The sequence below is a fragment of the Nycticebus coucang genome, chromosome 17 (assembly GCF_027406575.1).
Source record: "Nycticebus coucang isolate mNycCou1 chromosome 17, mNycCou1.pri, whole genome shotgun sequence".
In the NCBI taxonomy this organism is placed as follows: Eukaryota; Metazoa; Chordata; class Mammalia; order Primates; family Lorisidae; genus Nycticebus; species Nycticebus coucang.
Window position 1 is genome coordinate 37,799,985 of NC_069796.1, and position 20,717 is coordinate 37,820,701.

Below are 20,717 nucleotides of genomic sequence, written 5' to 3' on the forward strand. Positions count from 1 at the left end.
AGGAGGAACCAGATTTGGGTGGGAGAAGAGAACCCAAGTGGAGACCAGTACTGGCAGAATTATGGTTCTCAGTGAACACAGAACCTTTTTAGGAATACTAACCCATCTCTGCTGGCTAATCCTGCTCCACCAGATACCCTCTCTTGCCCATATCCATCCCTGGGATTTTATTCTCTAAGGACCAGGATGTTGAGTACCAATAACATTTAGGACTCAAACGTTCACATCTCCTTCTTTTTCTGGGGAGCTTGGAACACATTCTTAGAAAAGCAAAGAAAAAGGATTTTCTCCACGGGTGGACACACTAGCACTGAGTAGCTCCCCTATAATCTCTGCAGCAAAGTTACAGATCTTATGAAAGGGGGACAATTAAAACTGTTCTACAGTCTCACTCACACGGCCAATATTTGCCATAAAAAAACCAGGCCACGGGCGGCGCCTGTGGCTCAGTGAGCAGGGCGCCAGCCCCATATACCGAGGGTGGTGGGTTCAAGCCCGGCCCTGGCCAAACTGCAACCAAAAAATAGCTGGGCGTTGTGGCGGGCGCCTGTAGTCCCAGCTACTCGGGAGGCTGAGGCAAGAGAATCGCTTAAGCCCAGGAGTTGGAGGTTGCTGTGAGCTGTGTGAGGCCACGGCACTCTACCGAGGGCCATAAGGTGAGACTCTGTCTCTACAAAAAAAAAAAAAACCAGGCCACTACCAGAAAGAGGTGCACCATTCTCTTTGATCTATGTCTCATCCTGCCACCCACTTCCACTCTGTGAATTTATTTCTATCAGGCTATTGTCAATCTGTCAATTCCTATCTAATGACCTTATCTAAGAACTGAGGTAGTATTGTAAAAAGTATCTGTAGAAAATCAGAGTGAGATAAATGTGCTATGATCTAGTGAGCTTATGTGTTTGTTTCATTCCAGCAAATACACTAAAAGCTTGCTTCCTTATAACAGAAGATGCAAAAATCAATGCTCAAAGCCCAGCAACCACAAATTTCCCTTTCTAATAACAAAATGCCAGGAAGAAGGAGAACCACATAAAATCAAGCAAGGGAAAAACATCCTCTCCTCAGAAAATTCCAATTAATGGTAGGGAGTGGGAGGGAAAGGGAGAACACTAAATAAATAATGAATAAAAAGTAAGTCCTCTTGATTACATTCATTTAGAATCCAAAGCAGTATAAATGTGAATACCTGTGTACTCAAGTTCTGAGTAATAAAAGAATACATTCTGATTCAAAAACTCCTTCATTGAACAAATGTTAATCATCTACTATATGCCAGGTATTATTCTTACCACTGGGAATACAGAGGTGAACGTGACAGATATGGTCCCTACTCTCACAAAACTTACATTCTAGTGGAGGGGAAACAGTCAACATGAGTAATCAAACAAGAAAAATATCAGATAGTGATGTTATGGTGACTTAAGTAATCACTTTATACCAGTTTCATGAAAGGAAGAGCCTTTCTTGTAAGTAACAGCAGAAAGGCAGAACTGAGAAGAGAATGACAAGGAGCTACTCAGGTTAAAATGCAGGAAGACTATTCTTGGCAGAGGGCAGAGTTGGAAAGGGCAGAGGGCAAAGGCTCTCTGCTCAAGAATAAGAAAGAAGGTCCCAGCCCTGCGTGGTGGCTCAAGCCCATAATCCTAACACTCTACAAGGCCAAGGCAGGAGGATCACCTGAGGTCAAGAGTTTGAGACCAGCCTAAGCAAGAGTGAGACCGCCTCTCTTCTAAAAATAGAAAAAAATAGCCAGGTGTGGTGGCATAGCCTGAATCCCAGCTACTCAGGAAGCTAAGGCAGAAGGATCACTTGAGCCCAGGAGTTTGAGTTTGCAGCAAACTATGATGTAGGCATGGCATTCGGGCCCAGGGAAGGGTGCAGGATTCTTTAAAAAAAAAAAAAAAAACAATGAATGAATGAAAGAAAGAAAATAAAGGTCCCCGTGGCACAGTAGGCAAGGGGGAGAGTATAGGAAAAGAGGCTGCCAACACAGGCAGGCAGGGATTGGAAAATGAAAGGCCTTGTTACCAGGGTAAAAAGTATGGAGTTGATTCTACGTAGGAGAGTGAGCCATCAGAGGATGTAAGACAGAGAAGTGATGTGTTCCTTAAGAATTTATTTAAAGAAGCTAACAACTAATTCCAAGATACAGACTGACTTCTCAAAAAAGCTACCTAGCCACAGAAATTCAGAACAGTTTAATTTCCCAACAGAAATACTTAATTTTTTTAATCCATCAATTATTGAATATGTACTGTTTTACATACTTTATTTAATCCTCGACCAACATTATAAGTAGATATTACTGTTTCCATTGTACAGATGATGAGGTAATCAAAGCTTAAGAGAGGAAGAGAAATGATTTGTCCAAGACTATACAACACAGACATGGCACAAAGGCAGGAATGGAATCAGGTCTGTTTGACTCAGAAGGGCTGATGCTCCCAGATACTTTTTTTTTTTTTTTTTTTGAGAAAGAGTTTCACAAGTGCCACAGGGTCTATAGCTCACAGAAGCCTCAAACTCTTGGTTGGGCTCAAGCGATTGTCTTACCTCAGACTCCCAAGTAGCTGGGACTACAGGTGCCTGCCACAATGCCAGGCTATCTGTAGAGGTGAGGTCTCTCTCAGGCTGGTCTTGAACCTGTGAGCTGAGGCAATCCACCTGCCTCCCAGATACTTTCTCTGATGACTCCACTGTTGCGAGACCGGAGACGCAAAAGAACAGCAGCTTTGCCATGAGTATAAGCTCGCTCCTGCAATTATTAAGGGTAAACAAGAAACAGACTACAGGGCGGCGCCTGTGGCTCAGTGAGTAGAGCGCCGGCCCCATATGCCGAGGGTGGTGGGTTCAAACCCAGCCCCAGCCAAACTGCAACAAAAAAACAGCCGGGCGTTGTGGCGGGCGCCTGTAGTCCCAGCTGCTCGGGAGGCTGAGGCAAGAGAATCGCGTAAGCCCAAGAGTTAGAGGTTGCTGTAAGCCTTGTGACGCCACGGCACTCTACCCGAGGGTGGTACAGTGAGACTCTGTCTCTACAAAAAAAAAAAAAAAGAAGAAACAGACTACATAGTATGGGATGGCCTGTAGCAAAGTTCTTTATTTCAGGGACCTGATTTTATATACTTCTAGTCACGTACACACTTAATCATCTGTTAGTTTCACCGTTACCTCATTTTACCTATCTGAAATTAACTTGTAAGGAAATATCCTGTTACCACATCAACACAATCACTTTTGCAGTAAACATCCTTTTCTAGACACTGACTAATCTCTTGGGCAGGTATCTAAATAAAGATCACAAAGAAGCAAGCAGCCACAGGGGAACAGAGTTAATGGAAAAGTACCTTCAAGCATTCACTCAGTTTACTCAGCATGAAGTAACGAAGGTGTCTCTCCTCAGGGCAGAGCACCTATAGACCTCTGACAATATGTTTTTAACATACGTCAACACTCTGGCCCCTATCTCTGAGGAAGGGTGGCATGCCCTTTGGACTCAGGCTTAACCAGGTGCACAACTTCAGAGAATTGGCTTGTGGAATTTTAACTCCAGGCAAGCTAACTCTGCGTGTGCCTCAGAGGGGCCCAGGTCCCTTAAGCCTCTGTAAGAATAGCAAGCCGTTTTAAACTCACACTGAGTTCACTTTGTGTGCTTGATATAGGACATGTTTATTTCTAAATATTATCCTACACTCCACCCCTTCCCTCACAGAGGAAAAAGAAAATACAGTTCTATTGAGTTACTACTCAAGGCTCCTGTTCACGGTGTTCCTCCATCTGAAGCAGCTGCTCATCTTCCCTACTAAGAAAGACAGATTGGGACCTAACTCCAAATACCTTCTCTAAGAACCTTTCCTAATAAGGCAAACCCAACCCCATTACCCAACATCCTTGCCCAACTTCTCTCAGCACCTGGGTCCAGTACTTATAATGCCTTCAAAGAACTCAAACCTCATTAAGAGAACTCCCCTTTGAGTTTTGGAAGCCATTAAAATTCTCACCAATGAGTATCTACCATGTGCCAGGAACATGACCTGCATTATCTCATTTCATACTGACTGCTCCAGGTCTTGAGCATCAGTACACTCTTGTACAAATAAGAAAACTAAGTCACAGAAGTAGTAAGTACAAAGAGGAAGAGGAACGAGGGAAAATGGTAGAGTAGAAGCAACAGAAATCTGTCTCCCTACCTAGACAACAATGGCATGGACAGAATCTGTCTGAAGTAACTTACAGCCGTGAGCAGTAGCTCACACCCATAATCCAAACAACTCAAAAGGCTGAAGCAAGATGATCACTTGAGGCCAAAAGTTCTAGATTAAAAACTTACAGAATAAAAATATAGGGTGGTGCCTGTGGCTCAAAGGAGTAGGACACTGGCCCCATATACCAGAGGTGGTGGGTTCAAACCCAGCCCCAGCCAAAAGCTGCAAAAAAAAAAAAAAAAAAAAGAGAGCGAGAAAGTGGCAGAAAAATATCTGAAGGACAAGGTATAGTAGCTCACACCTGTAATCCTAGTACTCTGGGAGGTTGAGACGGGTGGATTGCTTGAGCTCAGGAGTTTGAGACCAGCCTGAGGAATAACAAGAACCCATCTCTACTAAAAATAAAAAAACTGAAGCAAGAGGATTGCTTGAGCCCAAAAGTTGGATGTTGTTGTGAACTATGATGATGCCACAACCGGCACTCTACTCAGGGCAACAGCGTGAGACTCTGTCAAAAAAAAGGCTTGGCTCCCATAGCTCAGTGGTTAGGGCGCCAGTCACATACACTGGGGCTGGCAGGTCTGAACCCAGCCCAGGCCTGCCAAACAACAATGACAACTACAACAACAACAAAAAATAGCCAGGCATTGTGGCAGGCACCTGTAGTCCCACCTACTTGGGAGGCTGAAGCAAGAGAATCACTTAAGGCTCAGCACCTATAGCTCAAGTGGCTAAGGTGCCAGCCACATACACCAGAGCTGGCAGGTTTGAATCCAACCCAGGCCTGCCAAACAACAATGACAACTATAACCAAAAATAGCCGGGCATTGTGGCAGGCGCCTGTAGTCCCAGCTACTTGAGAGGCGGAGGCAAGAGAATAACTTAAACCCAAGAGTTTGAGTTTGCTGTGAGCAGTGACACCACAGCACTCTAACCAAGGCAATAGCTTGAGACTCTGTCTCAAAAAGAGAGAGAGAGAGAATCACTTAAGCCCAAGAGTTGGAGGTTCCTGTGAGCTGTGATGTCACAGCACTCTACCAAGGGCAACATAGTGAGACTCTGTCTCAAAAAAAAAAAAAAAAAAATAGGTGATACACACCTGTAACCCAAGTTACTTGAGATGCTGAGGCAAGAGAATCACTTGAGCCCAAGAAGTTGAGGTTACAGTGAGTTATGATAATTCCACTGCATTCTATCCAAGGTAACAGGGTAAGACTCTGCCTCAAAAATTTAAGAAAAAGGTGAAGAAGAACCTGTAATCCCAGCATTATGGGAAGCCAAAGCAGAAGGATCACTTGAGCCCTGGAGTTTGAGGCTGTAGTGAGCTATGATCACACCACTGCACTCCAGAGTAAGTGGGGAGAAAAAAAAAAAAAAAAAAGGAAAAGGAAAGGAAGGAAAGAAAGAAAAGAAAAGAAAAAGGAGAAATGAACACATCCCCAGATTAAAAAAAAAAAAAAACTGAGGGATTTTGTTACCACTAGATCTGCCCTGCAAGAAATGCTAAAGGGAGTGAGTCCTATAGGTTAAAACGAAAGGTGCTACACAGTAAGTCAAAGTCCTAGGAAGAAACAAAGATCTCAGTAAAGGTAAACGCATATGCAACTACAAAAGCTAGTACTACTGTAACTTTCTAGCACTGCATTTGATTCCTACTGCAGTCCCCAAACCCTGATATAGGTTTATGGCCTGTTAGGAAATGGACCACAAAGCAAGAGCTGAGAAGCAGGCAGCAAATGAAGCTTCATCTGCATTCACAGCCACACCTCATCACTTGCATGACCTTCTGAGCTCCACCTATTAGATCAGTAGCAGCATTACATCCTCAGAGGAGCATGAACCCTCCAGTAAACTGTGCACATTGAAGGATCTAGTTTGCAACTCCTTATGAAAATCTAATGCCTGATAATCTAAAGTAAAAGTAACGAATCATCCCAAAACCATTCCTCCACCCTCGTCTCTGGAAAAACTGTCTTCCATGAAACCAGTCCCTGGTGACAAAAAGGTTGGGGACCACTGATTTGAGAGACTAATGCATTAAGAAATATATATGTGATGAAAATGTGTCAAACGGTCTATAAAACCAGTGTATGATGCCCCATGATCACATTAATGTACACAGCTATGATTTAGTAATAACAATATATATATAGCTTACGTTTTTAGACACATAATATATAAGATATAATATTCTGACATCAATAACTAAAGGGGTGAAAAATAGTTGTTAAAAGAGGAGAGTTTTTGTATGTTATTGAAGTTAAACTAGTATAAATTCAAATTAATATTATAACTGTAGGCTTTAAATGTAGTACCCTTACAAACTACAAAGAAAATAGCTTAGCCGGGCGTTGTGGCGGGCGCCTGTAGTCCCAGCTGCTCGGGAGGCTGAGGCAAGAGAATCGCTTGAGCCCAGGAGTTGGAGGTAGCTGTGAGCTGTGTGAGGCCACGGCATTCTACAGAGGGCCATAAAGTGAGACTCTGTCTCTACAAAAAAAAAAAAAAAAAGAAAAGAAAATAACTATGGCCAGGCACAGTGGTAATCCCAACACTTTAGGAGGCCAAGGAAGGATTGTTTGAGACCAGCCTGAGAAAAGTAGTAAGACACCTACCTTCATAAAAAAGTTTAAAAAATTAGGCCAAGTACCATGGCTCACACCTATAATCCTAGCACTCTGGGAGGCCCAGCCAGGTGGATCACCTAAGCTTATGAGTTTGAGACCAGCCTGAGCAAAAGTGAGACCCCCATCTCTACTAAAAATAGAAAAACTAAAAAAAAAAAAAAAGAAAGAAAAACTAGCCAGACATAGTGGTGTGTGCCTGTAGTCCCAGTTACTCAGGAAGAAAATTGCTCAAGCCCAAGAATTTGAAGTTGCTGTGAGCTGTGATACCACTGCACACTACCCAGGGTGACAGAGTAAGACTTAGTTTCAATAAATATTTATCTAATAAATAAAGGAATAAAATTAATTAAATTCAAAATTAATCTGATGTGGTGGCACATGCCTGTAGTCCTAGCTACTGGGGACAATGATACAGGAAGATCCCTTGAGTCTATTTGGAGATTGTAGTGAGCTATGATTGCGCCACTAACCTCCAGCCTGGGTGCCAGAGCAAGACCCCATCTCTTAAAAAGAGCAAAAAAAATTTTTTAAGTTTAAAAATAAATACAGAAGGCTCAAATTACTAAAGCCATAAATGAAAGTGGAGGCCAGGTGCAATGGCTCACACCTATAATCTTAGCACTCTGGGAGGCAGAGGCCAGGAGTATTCCGTCTCCTTCAATTTTTCTTTTTTCTTTTTTGAGACCCAGTCTCACTCTGTTTCCCTGGGTAGAGTGCCATGGTGTCATCATAGCTCACAGCAACCTCAAACTCCTGGGTGCAAGTAATCCTCTTGCCTCAGCTTCCCAAGTAGGTAGGGCTACAGGCATTTGCCACTATGCCTGGCTAGTTTTTTCTATTCACTCTTACTCAGGCTGGTCTCAAACACCTCAGCCTCCCAGAGTGCTAGGATTACAGGTGTGAGCCACTACACTCAGCCCCCTTCAATATTTTGGAAAAGTTTGAGAAGGATTGATGTTATTTTGTTAAATATTTGGTAGAATTCACTGTTGAAGTCATCAGGTCTGATAGTTTTCTTTGTTAGGAGATTTTTGATTACTGATTCAATCTCCCTTCTAGTTATAGGATTGTCAGTTCAGATTTTTTATTTCTTTGTGATTCATTCTTGGTAGGTTTTGTGTATCTGTGAATCTGTATATATCATCTAGGTTATCCAATTTGTTGGTGCAGCATGTTTGCTCATAGTGCTTTCTTATAATACTCTGTATTTCTGTAGAATTAGTAGTAATATCTCCATTTTCTCTTTTTTTTTTTTTTGAGACAGTCTCACTTTGTTACCCTTGGTAGAGTACCATGGCGTCATAGCTCACAGGAACCTCAAACTCTTGGGCTCAAGGGATTATCTTGCCTCAGCCTCCAAGAAGCTGGGACTACAGGCCCCCACCACAGTGCCCAGCTAGTTTTAGAGACCGGGGTCTCTGTCTTGCTCAGGCTGGTCTCCAACCTATGAGGTCAGGTGATCTGCCCACCTCAGCCTCCCAAGTGCTACAATTACAGGTGTGAGCCACCATGCCCAGCCATTTTCTTATGTCTTTAATTTCTTTCAGCAAGGGTTTGTAGTTTTCCTTGTATAAGTCTTTCACCTCCATGGTTAATTCGTAAGTACTTTTTTCTTTTTGATGCTATGGTAAATGAAATTGTTTTCTTTTTTGTGAGACAGTCTCAAGCTGTCGCCCTGGGTACAACGTTGTGGCATCATAGCTGACAACATCCTCCAACTCGGCTCAAGTGATCCTCTTGCCTCAGTTTTTCTATTTTTAGTAGAGATGGGGGTCTCACTTTTGCTCAGGCTGGTCTGGAACTCGTTAGCTCAAGCAGTCCACCCGCCTCAGCCTCCCAGAGTGCTAGGATTACAGGCGTGAGCCAACACTCTGGCCAATGAAATTGTTTTCTTAATTATCTTTTGGATTGTTTATTGCTAGAGTATAGAAATGCAATGGATAGATGTATTTTGTGTTAACTTTGTGTCCTACTACTTTGCTGAATTGATTACTTTTTTTTTTTTTTTTTTTTGAGACAGAGTCTCACTTTGTCGCCCTTGGTAGAGTACTCTGGCGTCATAGCTCACAGCAACCTCAGACTCTTGGGCTTTAGTAATTCTCCTGAGTTCGCCTCCCAGGTAGCTGGGACTACAGGCAACTGTCACAATGCCCATGTGTCTCAAAATACAAAAAAAAGACACAAGAAAATGGAAACACATCCCATGTTTGTGGATTGGAAGATTAAATATTAAGTGTCAATACTACCTAAAGCAATCTACACAGTCTATGCAATCTCTATCAAAATCCCAATGACATTGGGGGAAAAAATGTCAATAGAAAATAGAAATAGAAAATCCTATCCTAAAAATCATATAGAATTTCAAGAGACTCAGAATAGTCAAAACAATCTTGAGAAAGAAGAAGAGAGCTAGAAGACTCATGCTTCCTAATTTCAAAGCTTACTAAAAAGCTACAGTAATCAAAAGTTTGGTACTAGCAGAAGGATATATAGAACAACAGAATTAAATTGAGAGCTCAGAAATAATCACATAGTAAATCCAAGACCCAAAAGAGCAAACAATGTTAAACTTTAAGTCCTGAGAATAATTTCTGATTCCACGTTCTGCCTTCTCGACACATTGAGTACCCAAGGCTCTGCAAGACCCTGCCCCCATGCCTTTACTGTATGAATCCTACACTCAGCTCTCTCAGGTATGAGTCAGTCTACTGGATAGAGTTGCATACTGGTAGCTCAATCACTGTGATGTGCAGGGGGAGGCTCTACCCCCAAGGTGCCCCTGGAATTGCAGGGATTCTCTGGGCAATGAACTGACTCCCTGGCTCCACTGAGCAATGAACTAGTTGGGGCTTTCAGTGAGCCCTGCCCATGTAGCCATTTTCTGCCCGGGCTCTGAGACTCTCCTTTGAAATCCTGTCCCCATGCCTCTATAGGTTCTTACACTGTGTGTACCCCTGAAGATGGCACTGTGAAGACTCTAGGGGCCAGGCACGTTGGCTCGTGCCTGTAATTCCAGCACTCTGGGAGACCGAGGCAGGAATTCGAGACCAGCCTGAGCAAGAGCGAGACCCCCCGTCTCTAAAAAATAGAAAAAAGCCACATGTATTTTGCCTCAGGAAGGCTGAGGCAACAGAATCACTTAAGCCCAAGAGTTTGAGGTTGCTGTGAGCTATGATGCCATAGCACTCAACCCCATAGTCTCACTCAGTCTCCGAAAAAAAAACAAAGACACTGCCATGGTTTACTGCGTAGAGTCCAGGGGTCCTCAAACTGCGGCCCGCAGGCCACATGAGGCAGTGTGATTGCCTTTGTTTCCATTTTGTTTTTTTACTTCAAAATAAGATATGTGCAGTGTGCACAGAAATTTGTTCATAGTTGTTTTTTTTTTGTTTGTTTTTTTTAATGTAGTCTGGCCCTCTAACGGTCTGAGGGACAGTGAACTCCTCCTTGTTTAAAAAGTTTGAGGACCCCTAGACCCTTCTAAATCATCAGCCCCAGCTGCACCTGGGCCCATTCAAGACACAGGTAGGGTAGCTAAGAAACACTAGATGAGAAACAGAGCCTTAAAATTGTTCTGTGTCCAAGGCCTAGGCATTCTGGGCTTAAGATGAGTAGGACAGCCCCCACATATCTCCAAAATGCATTTGGGGTCATTCTGCCATTGTCTTGATGAATAGTATCTAGCTTCCTTCTATCCATACTAATCTCCTTATTAAACATTTGCTTGGCCACATCCTTGGTGATCTCTCTTGAACATACTTTTTCCATTTTTCTTATGGTTTAAAAAAAATTTTTTTTAATTGTTGTAGAGACAGGCTCTTGCTATGTTGCTGGTCTTAAACTCTTGGGCTCAAGTGATCCTCCTCCCTTGGCCTCCCAAAGTGCGGGGTTTATGGGTATAAGCCACTGTGTCGGGCTAATCTTCCCATTCTTTACAACATAGCCAAGTTGACTTTTCCATATCTTTAAGTTCTACTTTCTTTTTTATTATAAATTTCATCTTTAATTCCATACTCTTCTTGCATTTTATTGTAAGTGTCCAAGAGAAGTCATGCTGCATCCTCAACACGTTGCTTAGATATTCGTTCCAAAAAATGTCCTATTTCATCACTCAAAGGTTCTACCTCAAGCTGGGCGCAGTGGCTCACACATGTAATCCTAGCACTCTGGGAAGCCAAGGAGGGTGGTTTGCTTGAGCTCAGGAGTTCCAGACCAGCCTGAGCAAGAATGAGACCTCGTCCCTAAAAAAAAAAAAACAGCTGGCTGTTGTGGCAGGCGCCTGTAGTCCCAGCTACTCAGGAGGGTGAGGCAAGAGGATCACTTGAGCCCATGAGTTTGAGGTTGCTGTGAACTATGACACCACAGCACTCTACCCACAGTGACAAAATGAGACTCTGTCTCACAACAACAACAAAAATAAGCTCTACCTCCCACAAAGCACTAGGATACAAATACAATTCAACCAAGTTCTGTGCCACTTTCCAATAAAATGGCCTTTCCTGTATCTGCCTTTCCCGTGGTTTCCAAGAAAATGTCCCTCATTTCTGCCTGAGACTTCATCAGAATGGCCTTTACTATCCATATTTTTATCAATATTCTGATCAAGACCATTTAGGTAATCTGTAATAAACCTGAGGTTTTCTCTACAGCTATCCTCTTCTGAGCCCTCACCTGAATCACCTTCAAGGATCCTTAGCATACCATGACACTATCATTATTCCCCATTTAGACGTGAGGGAAGTATGGCTCAGGAAAGTGAAGTAACTTGTCCAAGGTCACACAGCTTGTGTGTGGTGAAGCTGAGATTCTAACTAAAATTGGACCAAGTCCAAAGCCTATGCTTTTACCCACTGTGTGGCATTACCTTAGTAAGTGAAAGAAACAGTGGGGAGGCCACACTACCATTTAAGAACGGCTCTGGTCTAGGATCTGTAACCAGCCATCATGGACGGCAGCATGTGATACAGTTTTTTTTATATCAAGGTCTCTCCTGGACCTCAGTCTTCCTGGCTACACAGTGGAAGGAAAAACTCCAGCCCATTTCAGGCCCTCCAGATCTATATCTTGTAACCAATCTCCTCTCATTCTCTATGCCCCAGTTATACTTTCAGTTCTTCATAGAACTCCCCAGCCTCCCACCTCTCTTACTGCCAAGAGAGAATATGTGCAAACCTACGTGAACCAGAACCAAATGTTACACAAACCACAGGTACTGGCTTTGCTAACCTGGCACATCATGTCTCTGAGAGTTGCCAGTGTCAGTGGCTTAAGTGATCCAAGGTGAAAGGGGTAGCCCCCACCCAGTAGTGACAGCCAAGAGAGGGATGGTGACACAGCAGGTTACAAAGGGCTCTGTAACTATCAGCTGTTATCAAGTGACAGGCCTGAAATCTCGAAACCTTTTTCTAGGCAGATGGAAAGATGCCACAAGCTTGGCACCCTAGGCCACCATGTCTGCTGAGTGGCCAGGTGCCCCAACATCACACTGACTATTGGCAATGAGATAGGACATGAATCAGAAAGAACAAGGCAACACTTCAGGGGGTCAGTCTCAAGATTACCATAGCTGGCTGAAGGAAAAACAAGCAACGTACTACAGTAACGTTCTTTTTCCCTTTTATATTCTCACCCTCCCTCCATCAAAATCCTTCCAATGTCCAAGAGAGCAATTTGTTCATGCTGCATATCCGATCTTTCCCCACCATAACCACCAATAACCCTCCAAAGGCTTTCCCTGCTCTCGATGTAAATACAAAATTTATTACCATGGCTGACCAGACCTGCCCTCACCAATCTCTCTAACCTCATCTTGTAACCAATCTCCTCTCATTCTCTATGCCCCAGTTATACTTTCAGTTCTTCATAGAGCTCCCCAGCCTCCCACCTCCAGAACCTTTGCAAAAACTAGACCTTCAGCCCAAACTGCTCTTCAACCTCAGGTTGCTTTCTTTAGCAAATACTTGTTTGTTCTTCACAGTTTAACTCAAACATTACTTCCTCACAGAAGTCTTCTCTGATACCCTCTTAATCCCGGGACCAAGTCAAATCCCTATCCAATGTTCTCATGGTACACATTCCTTTCTTTTAATACACGTATTACAACTGTAATTTTACATTTATGTGTGTGATTATGATTTGATTAACATCTGTGTTCATTAATACACTCTAAGCAGGAACCATATCTCACTTGGTCATGACTACATCTCAGGGCCGAACAGTGTCTGAATGTAACAGATGTTCTACATATATTTAACTGTAAGAACAAAATTTCAGAGTGAAGGGAAATGAAGTCCTATCCAAATTAAATAGTTCTACTTAGGGAAACTGTTCTATGTGATCTTAAGCCAAACCATTCCCCCCCAACATTGCTCTTTCTCAAATTTCTTCCAGAAGTTACTTTGTATGTCCTGCCATTCTTCAGGCAGTGGTAGCCATAGTGATAAACTGGCCGACAGCCAAAAATAGTCTAAAAAGATATCACCTTGTCTGAGTGCTGCAGGCTTCCAAAATAAAAGTCCACAGCAAAAGCCCAAGCAGATAGAAATACAAAAACTTTACCATTAAAGACACTGAACCAAACAACCAAGCAGCCCCTGCAAAAATGAGTGAGCCCCAGGGTAGGTGGTGTCCCCACATGACCCACTCAAAGGAAAAGGGGAAAGGAGGCAAGGCTACAGGGGTTTGAGACAGAAGCAGGTATATCCTTCTCTGGAAAGATTTTAAACCCTCTTTTACTCCTCGGATAAAACAGATATCAAAGTCTCCCCTGATGAGGCACTTCAGAGGAGGTCTACAGATTGTGGCTCAGAGAAGCAAGATCAGCACCTGAAGATGATCACATAAATTTCTAATTGAGACCAATATTCCTAGCTATGGAAGTAGAAGGATCTTCTTTCTGCCCTTCAATTCTATATGGTAGACAGGTGGGGGTGGAATAAGTATTTAATGAGCACCACTTAGTGCCAGGCATAGTGACAAGTACCATTGACAGAGCTGTTAATGAGAAACAGATGAATACATCCATAGTGGTTCATGCTAGGAATCCTAGCTCTTTGGGAAGTCAAGGTGAGAGGATTGCTTGTGCCCAGCAGTTCAAAACAAGCCTGGACAACACAGTGAGATCACATCTTCAAAAAAGAAAAATTAGCTGGGTGTGGTGGTGTGCACCTGTATTCCCAGCTTCTTAGGAGGCTGAATCAGGAGTATCATTTGAGCCCAGGTGTTTGAGGTTACAGTGAGTTATGATCACGTCACTGCATTCTAGACTTGGCAACAAACCAAGACCTTATCTCAAAAAACAAAAAGGAAAAAAAGGGTTAAACCCAGATCCATCTGAATCAAAGACTCTTTCCTTGGATGGTTTCAATGCTGCCTCTATGGGTCATCTATGAGATCCATTCCACTCCATACCCTTTACCACCACCACCCCCAAACCAGAATTAAGAACATAGAACCTGACGGCACCTGTAGCTCAGTGGGTAGGGCACCAGCAACATACACTGAGGCTGGCAGGTTCAATTCTGGCCCAGGCCAGCTAAACAATGACAACTGCAAAAATAATAATAATAATAAATAGTTTTTTAAAAAATAGCCAGGCGTTGTGGCAGGTGCCTATAATCCCAGCTACTTGAGAGGCTGAGGCAAGAGAATTGCTTAAGCCCAAGAGTTTGAGGTTGCTGTGAGCTATGATGCCACAGCACTCTACTCAGGGTGACAGCTTAAGACTCTGTCTCCAAAATAAAAAAGAACACAAATCCTGGTAAGCTCTCTCAGAAAGAAAATCCTATAGTCCATGAACGCAGCCCACCACAATTGGTATGTACAAAATTGAGATGCACCACGATTTCCTAGGTACGGAGCACAGTTTTTTTAGGGAGTAGAGTTCATCATCTGCAGCTATGGGGATGTGGCTGGGTCTTATGAAAATCCCAAATGCGCCCACAGGAATAAAGTCTCTGCTTCTCCTAGAACCCAAGGCTGCCAGGCACTGGGATAGTAATTTCGTAGCCCAGAGCACCTTTAATCAAAGAGTGGTGTGATGAAGTACACCATCAGAAAGATAGTACCTACAGGGCAGATAATCCCAGCTAAAGTCTCCATAGCTCCTCTAGCTATGCAGAGAAGGCAGCAACTCTATACTTGAATCATCTGCATCCACACAGCATCTCCTGCAGGATTAAGTATTCATTCATTGTGCTATATAGTTCAAGGTTAACCCTTCACCCTGCACTCATTTCAGTATCTGTCTCTTATCAAAAGCTATGCCAGCTGATTATTATAACTATTATGCCATTATAATAACATTATTGTGCTTTTTTCCTGCACTTGACATCTATTGGCTGATTGGTTTAACTAGTACATAAGCAATAATTATGCTGTGCTCTCTCCTTTCCAACCAAGCCTTTACTCTGGTGTTAACTCTTAATGCTAAATCCAACTGCAGCAAATACCCAGCCCCAGCAGCAGTGGAAAACATGGCTCATCTAGGCTTACCCACAATGCCCCCAGAGGTTACAGTGCCAGAAACTAAGGCTCAACTAGATCCCTAATTTTTAACACAATCCCCAGCCCTCCAGGGAGGTGATGGAATTTGGGGCAACCACCACCCAGCAAGCATTTTTTTGTTGAAAACTCCAGCACGGCTGGAGGAGTCATACACAGTAATAGTATTATGTAAGGACAAGCAGTACCAAATCACACACCACAGCAAGAGAGGGAGAAAAAATGCATTTCTCCCCTGGGGGTTCTCAAATAAATGGTTCCCAGAGAGCCATTCTGCCTGCCTCCCCACACATACTTCTTGACAACTGCTGGCAAAATCAGCAAAAAGTAAAGCAGGAGGAAGCCGAGGGCTATCTCTAGTTCCTATTTGGAAGCTGAGAAATCATCATCATCCTAACTGCTGGGTCTTCTTTATGCAGGGCCCACTAGGGGACAGGATGGAGTCTGAAAGGCTAAAGCAGAGAAGTAACTCCCATTTCCTGTCAGTTAAAGCCTCTGAATCCACCTGTCCCACTATTAATGATGAAGATATGAGATTCTATGATTGCAGAATATCAGTATGCCTGAATTACATATTAGCTCTATTAAAGGCAACCCAGTGAGGCTATATGAAAGGCACACATGATAAAATAAACCCTGCCAGGAGATCAGGGCTGGCCTGCTTTGTTCTCTACTCTGTAATACACAGGGCTTTTTTTTTTTTAAAGGCAAGAGAAGGGTGGAAGGTTATTTAAATTTAAATTACCAGCAAACACTATAATCTGTGTTCAAGGAGAAAAGGAACATTCAGGAGTGCCAAGTGCAGGCTCTTGAGACGTGTGACTGAGGCAGTAGTAGCCTATAGGGCTTTCTCCTTCAGCCTGAGCACGCTGCTCTCATTGCTTGGGACCAGGCGAGCCAGGAGGCAAGGACCATATAGCACAAAGAGGCACTGTCACCTGGGTCTAATGCAAAGATTGCTCTCTCGGAGGAAATTAACATGAAGCAACAGAAAATGAACAGGACCAGAAATCCAAAGAAGAAACCTATCTAAGGAGGGGTTTGGAGAGGTGCTACTGAAGAAGGGACCACATTTGTCTCATTCACTACTACAGTCCCATGATCAAGCAGGTCCTGGCACGTAGTGGGTACTCAGCAAATAACTGTGGATTGAATCCTAACCAGAAAGAACCCTTGAGCTGGAAATGACTGATGAGAGCTAGGATCTAGTTGTTCTCACTGTAACCTGTATTAACAGAAAGGCCCACAGTATGCAAAAAATGGAGAGGAGTGGGGGGAGATGGGAGGGCAGGGGAGAGGAGAGGAGAGGAACAAGTAGGACAAAACGTTTATTAAATGCTTACTATGTATATATCTAAAAATTGGGGGGGCAGTTTACAGATGAGGGAACAGGAGCAGAGAGGTTAAATAACTCCTCTGAAGTAGGTAGTTTAAATCTGGGTATATCTGATACTACAGCCCATAAGCTTTCCATCATACGTACTTGATCTTGGTTTCCTCCAGTGGGGGAACTGGCTACCCAGCTAACCTTTCCTGTAGAGGAGATAACGATCTTACACATCCACACAAATCAACTTGGTAGTCATGCTTCTTGGAGTTAATTATTAGCTAACCGGAATTGTGGCTTGATGGTATCCTGTGAATTTCATGTGCCTAAGAAAGACCCCTGAAACTTTAAACCAAGACGAATAGCTGAGGTCTCAGGCCTGCAAAGCTGCCCACCAGTGAGGCCCTGACTAAATCATCGGATGGAACCTCTTTCTAGGATGACTCTCTTTGGCATAGCACAGATGAAGTCTGGGTAAGGAAAGAACCTGAGCATAATCTCAACATGCCCCCAACAGGTTCACCTCAGTGATCACCAGAGAGCCTACCCCGCTCTTAGGTATGTCAGCAATGCATAAAGTTCTCCTTGAAGGCTTTAAATTCTGATTTAACTAGAAATAGCAGAGGCAAAAGCCAAGGATTTCTGCTTCATACTTAAAAGAAAATGAGCCTTCCCTCTATAGTGCTTGCTGCTTCCCTGGAGCTTCCAAAGACCTTCCACACCCATGACATCAAGAGCAGCAGAGTGGAAAGGGCAAGGTGATTTTCAATGATGTATTAAGAATAGACCAGAAGTGAAGATCAGCCAGTGTCTCTAATGGAGATGAATACCCTGAACAAATTCAGGGGAAGCTAAGCAATACTAAAACACACTCTCAGGATTATTTATTTCACCTCCAGCATGAGGACTTTAATCAGTTAAAATGGGTTTTTTCAAAGCATGGGGAAGCTGATGATTCACCCAGGTGCACAACAGCTGCTGGGAAGACCTATGGGAAGGGGCCACCCGGCAAAGGCAGGCTGTGTATGGTAGAGAGGGTCTCCAAGGAATGCCCTACATGTCAAGCCATATGTTGTCAGGATATTAATCCAAAGCCATCTTGCACATGTTACAATGTTTACTCTCTGTGGGATGAGAAGCATTAAATTATATCCAAGGACTACATGAATCCTTCCAATTGTATTCCACATTTACTTCTTTGCTAAAAAGATTTGTAACCTGGAAACAAAGCTCTCTAATAGCAGCAATAATTTTCAGCAAAGAATAGAAACCAGACTGTCAATTCAAATTCTGTTAAAAGGTATTGCCCCACTGGAGCTTTAGTTAACTCCATCCAGAAAATGGAGAAACCTACCACTGATCCTTTATTCCAGAAAAGACAGGCCTATGTAACCATGAGTCCTTAAGAGGGGAGGGGTCAAATCAAAAGATGAAAAAGGGATCACCACAGCTCTATTCCTGCTCCAACTGAAACAGCTCTGGAAATGGAAAGAATAAGAGAATTCCAAAAAGAAAAGACTATTTTACAGACACAAGAACTAAGAACCAAAGTATATAAACACTCAAGTGGCTAGGGCACCAGCCACATACACCGGAGCTGGCAGGTTCGAGCCCAGCCCAGGCCTGCCAAACAATAACTACAACCAAAAACAGCCAGGCATTTTGGCGGGCGTCTATAGCCCCAGCTACATGGGAGGCTGAGGCAAGAGAATCACTTCAGCCCAAGAGTCGGAGGTTGCTGTGAGCTGTGACACCATGGCACGCTACAAAGGGCGACATAGTGAGACTCTGTCACACAAAAAAAGTGTATAAACATGAAGTAGCCTTCCTGAATTAGTCACAGCTCTAACCTGACTAGCTATATGATCCTAAGTAAGGCATTTAGACACTCCCAATTTTTTTTACCACCATGAAATGGAGACATTTCAAAGATCAGATAAAATAGTATGTGTGAAAGCCCTTTGAAAAGAGTAAACAGTAAAATTCGAAAACAGTAAAATGTTGAGTATACTTTAGGCATGACTGTTATTCCAAAGACCCCCACATGAGAAACACTAAGACACTTCTGGGAAGCAGAGAGGCAAAGCTGTGACTTCTGAGAGCCAGCCTATAGTAACTGGGTCCAGGTGTTTGCAGAGAAACTCACACTATAGGAGTAAGAACAGAGCGAAATTTGGGTCTGCTCAGGTATATTAAATAATAATAATATAGCAGGTCCTAAAATAATGTCATTTCATTCAACAACATTTCCTTATAATGTTGATAAGAAAAAAAAAAAATCTATTCCCAGCCAGGGACACTGCTTGTGTGGTGTTTAATCATTTTCCCCATGTCTGCTTGGGTTTTATCTGAGTACTCTGGTTTCCTCTCATATCCCAACATATGAGCTGGTAAGCCCCAGCCAGTGAGTGACAGAGGAGGCTAAATAACAGGCAGGTCCATCAGTTGACCAAATAGACTCTTTCATTTACAAGCATTTATTAAACACTTTCTATGTGCCAGGAACTGTGCCGGGGGGCAGGTACACAAAGAGGAATGAGGGATGCAGTCTCTGCCCTCCAGGAATTTCTAATCCAGTTGGGTGCATAAGGCTTATTCTAAGGAATCAAATTCTTTCAGGTAATGCTGAATTCCCGTAACTGGGAATCAGGGAAGAAGTAAGATTTCACCAGAATTATTATCATCTCAGGTTTTCATGTTTTCATCCACTCTACAATCATTTATGGTGTCCATGCTACATTTAGCATTATACTAAAAAACACATAATAAAGCATAGCCCATGTCCTTGAGAAGTTTATATAAGAGAAAAACAACTAACCAGAATAAAGCGTGCTGAACTCTATAATAACGGGGTTTCTATGGGGACACAGGTGTCAAGTAAGGCTCACCAAAGAAGGCAGCTCTGCAACATAAAGTAGGCAACTAAGGAGAGTACTTGGCACAAAATTGGCAAAAAACACAAACATGAGGCATACTTAGAGGACCACATGGACCGGTTTATCAGAGGTAAGGCGTACACATGGGTGACGGTGCAGGCTATCATCAAAGGGGTAGGGTAAGGATATACTGCAAAAGGCTTGAACATCAACACAATCTGATACATTTGGAATTTATTCAGCAGTCAATGAATGCTGTTAAAGGCTTCCAAGCATAAGTGTTCTGATTGGCATCGTATATAAGACGACCCAAAATGGCAATGTTACACAATGTCCTGGAGGAAGCTATAGTAAAAAATAGGAAGCTTGGCACCCACAGTTCAGGGGTTAGGGCGCTGGCCACATACATCGGGGCTGGTGGGTTCAAACCCGGCCTGGGCCTGCTACCCAACAATGACAACTACAACAACAACAACAAAAATAGCCAGGCCTTGTGGTGGGTGCCTGTTGTCCCAGCTACTTGGGAGGCTAAGGCAAGGGAATCACTTAAGCCCAAGAGTTTGAGGTTGCTATGAGCCGTGATGCCGTGGCACTCTACTGAGGGCGATGCAGTGAAACTCTATCTCAAAAAAATAAATAAATAAATAGGAGAAGGCTTCTGCATAATTCAGAAGCACAATAAAAGAAAACAGGGCAAGCAATAAGACTATGTAAGAAAGATACTGCAGAGACTCACCAAAAGGACAATGGCATTTTCTTGAAAACATTCTAATTCCTGTTATTTTTACCAATTCAGATTGGCCTTTCCCCCAAAAGGTAAGTTTTTGCCTTATTTGCTTCATTTGGAGGAAGCACCAGACCGTAGCTATAGTGCCAGATTTTTTTAAGAACTCAGTTTAAGATTAAAATAATGAGAGTGGCTTTAGGGGCTTTTCCTCTACTCCCATTGCCACGGTGAGCGGGTTGTAAATACCAAAGGGAGAAAGTCAACTTGAGCACAAATCCAGATCAGTGTATTTGTCTATGCCTTCTTGATCTTGCTGCACAAGGACCAGAAATGGGCATACAGATAAGAGGAAAACCACGACAAAAGTCACACTTCACTTAATGAGCTAACTACTTCATGTCTGGCCAAAGAGCAGAAAGCAAAAGACAAAGAGAATACACTATCTGAGGGACCCAG

The 20,717-nt window shown here is 43.0% G+C and overlaps 1 protein-coding gene across 4 annotated transcripts in view; it reads right to left on the reverse strand.

The window, feature by feature from the left end:
* Positions 1-20,717, reverse strand: part of SIL1 (SIL1 nucleotide exchange factor) — a 279,722-nt gene that overhangs the window by 246,453 nt on the left and 12,552 nt on the right. The window contains exon 1 of one of the 4 annotated variants that reach the window (XM_053566428.1): positions 6,531-6,548. The exons of the other annotated variants lie outside the window; for them this stretch is intronic. The gene's annotated coding sequence lies outside the window, so the exon portion shown is untranslated. Of the gene's footprint in view, positions 1-6,530; positions 6,549-20,717 lie in introns of those variants that run through there. 4 annotated transcript variants of the gene reach the window in all.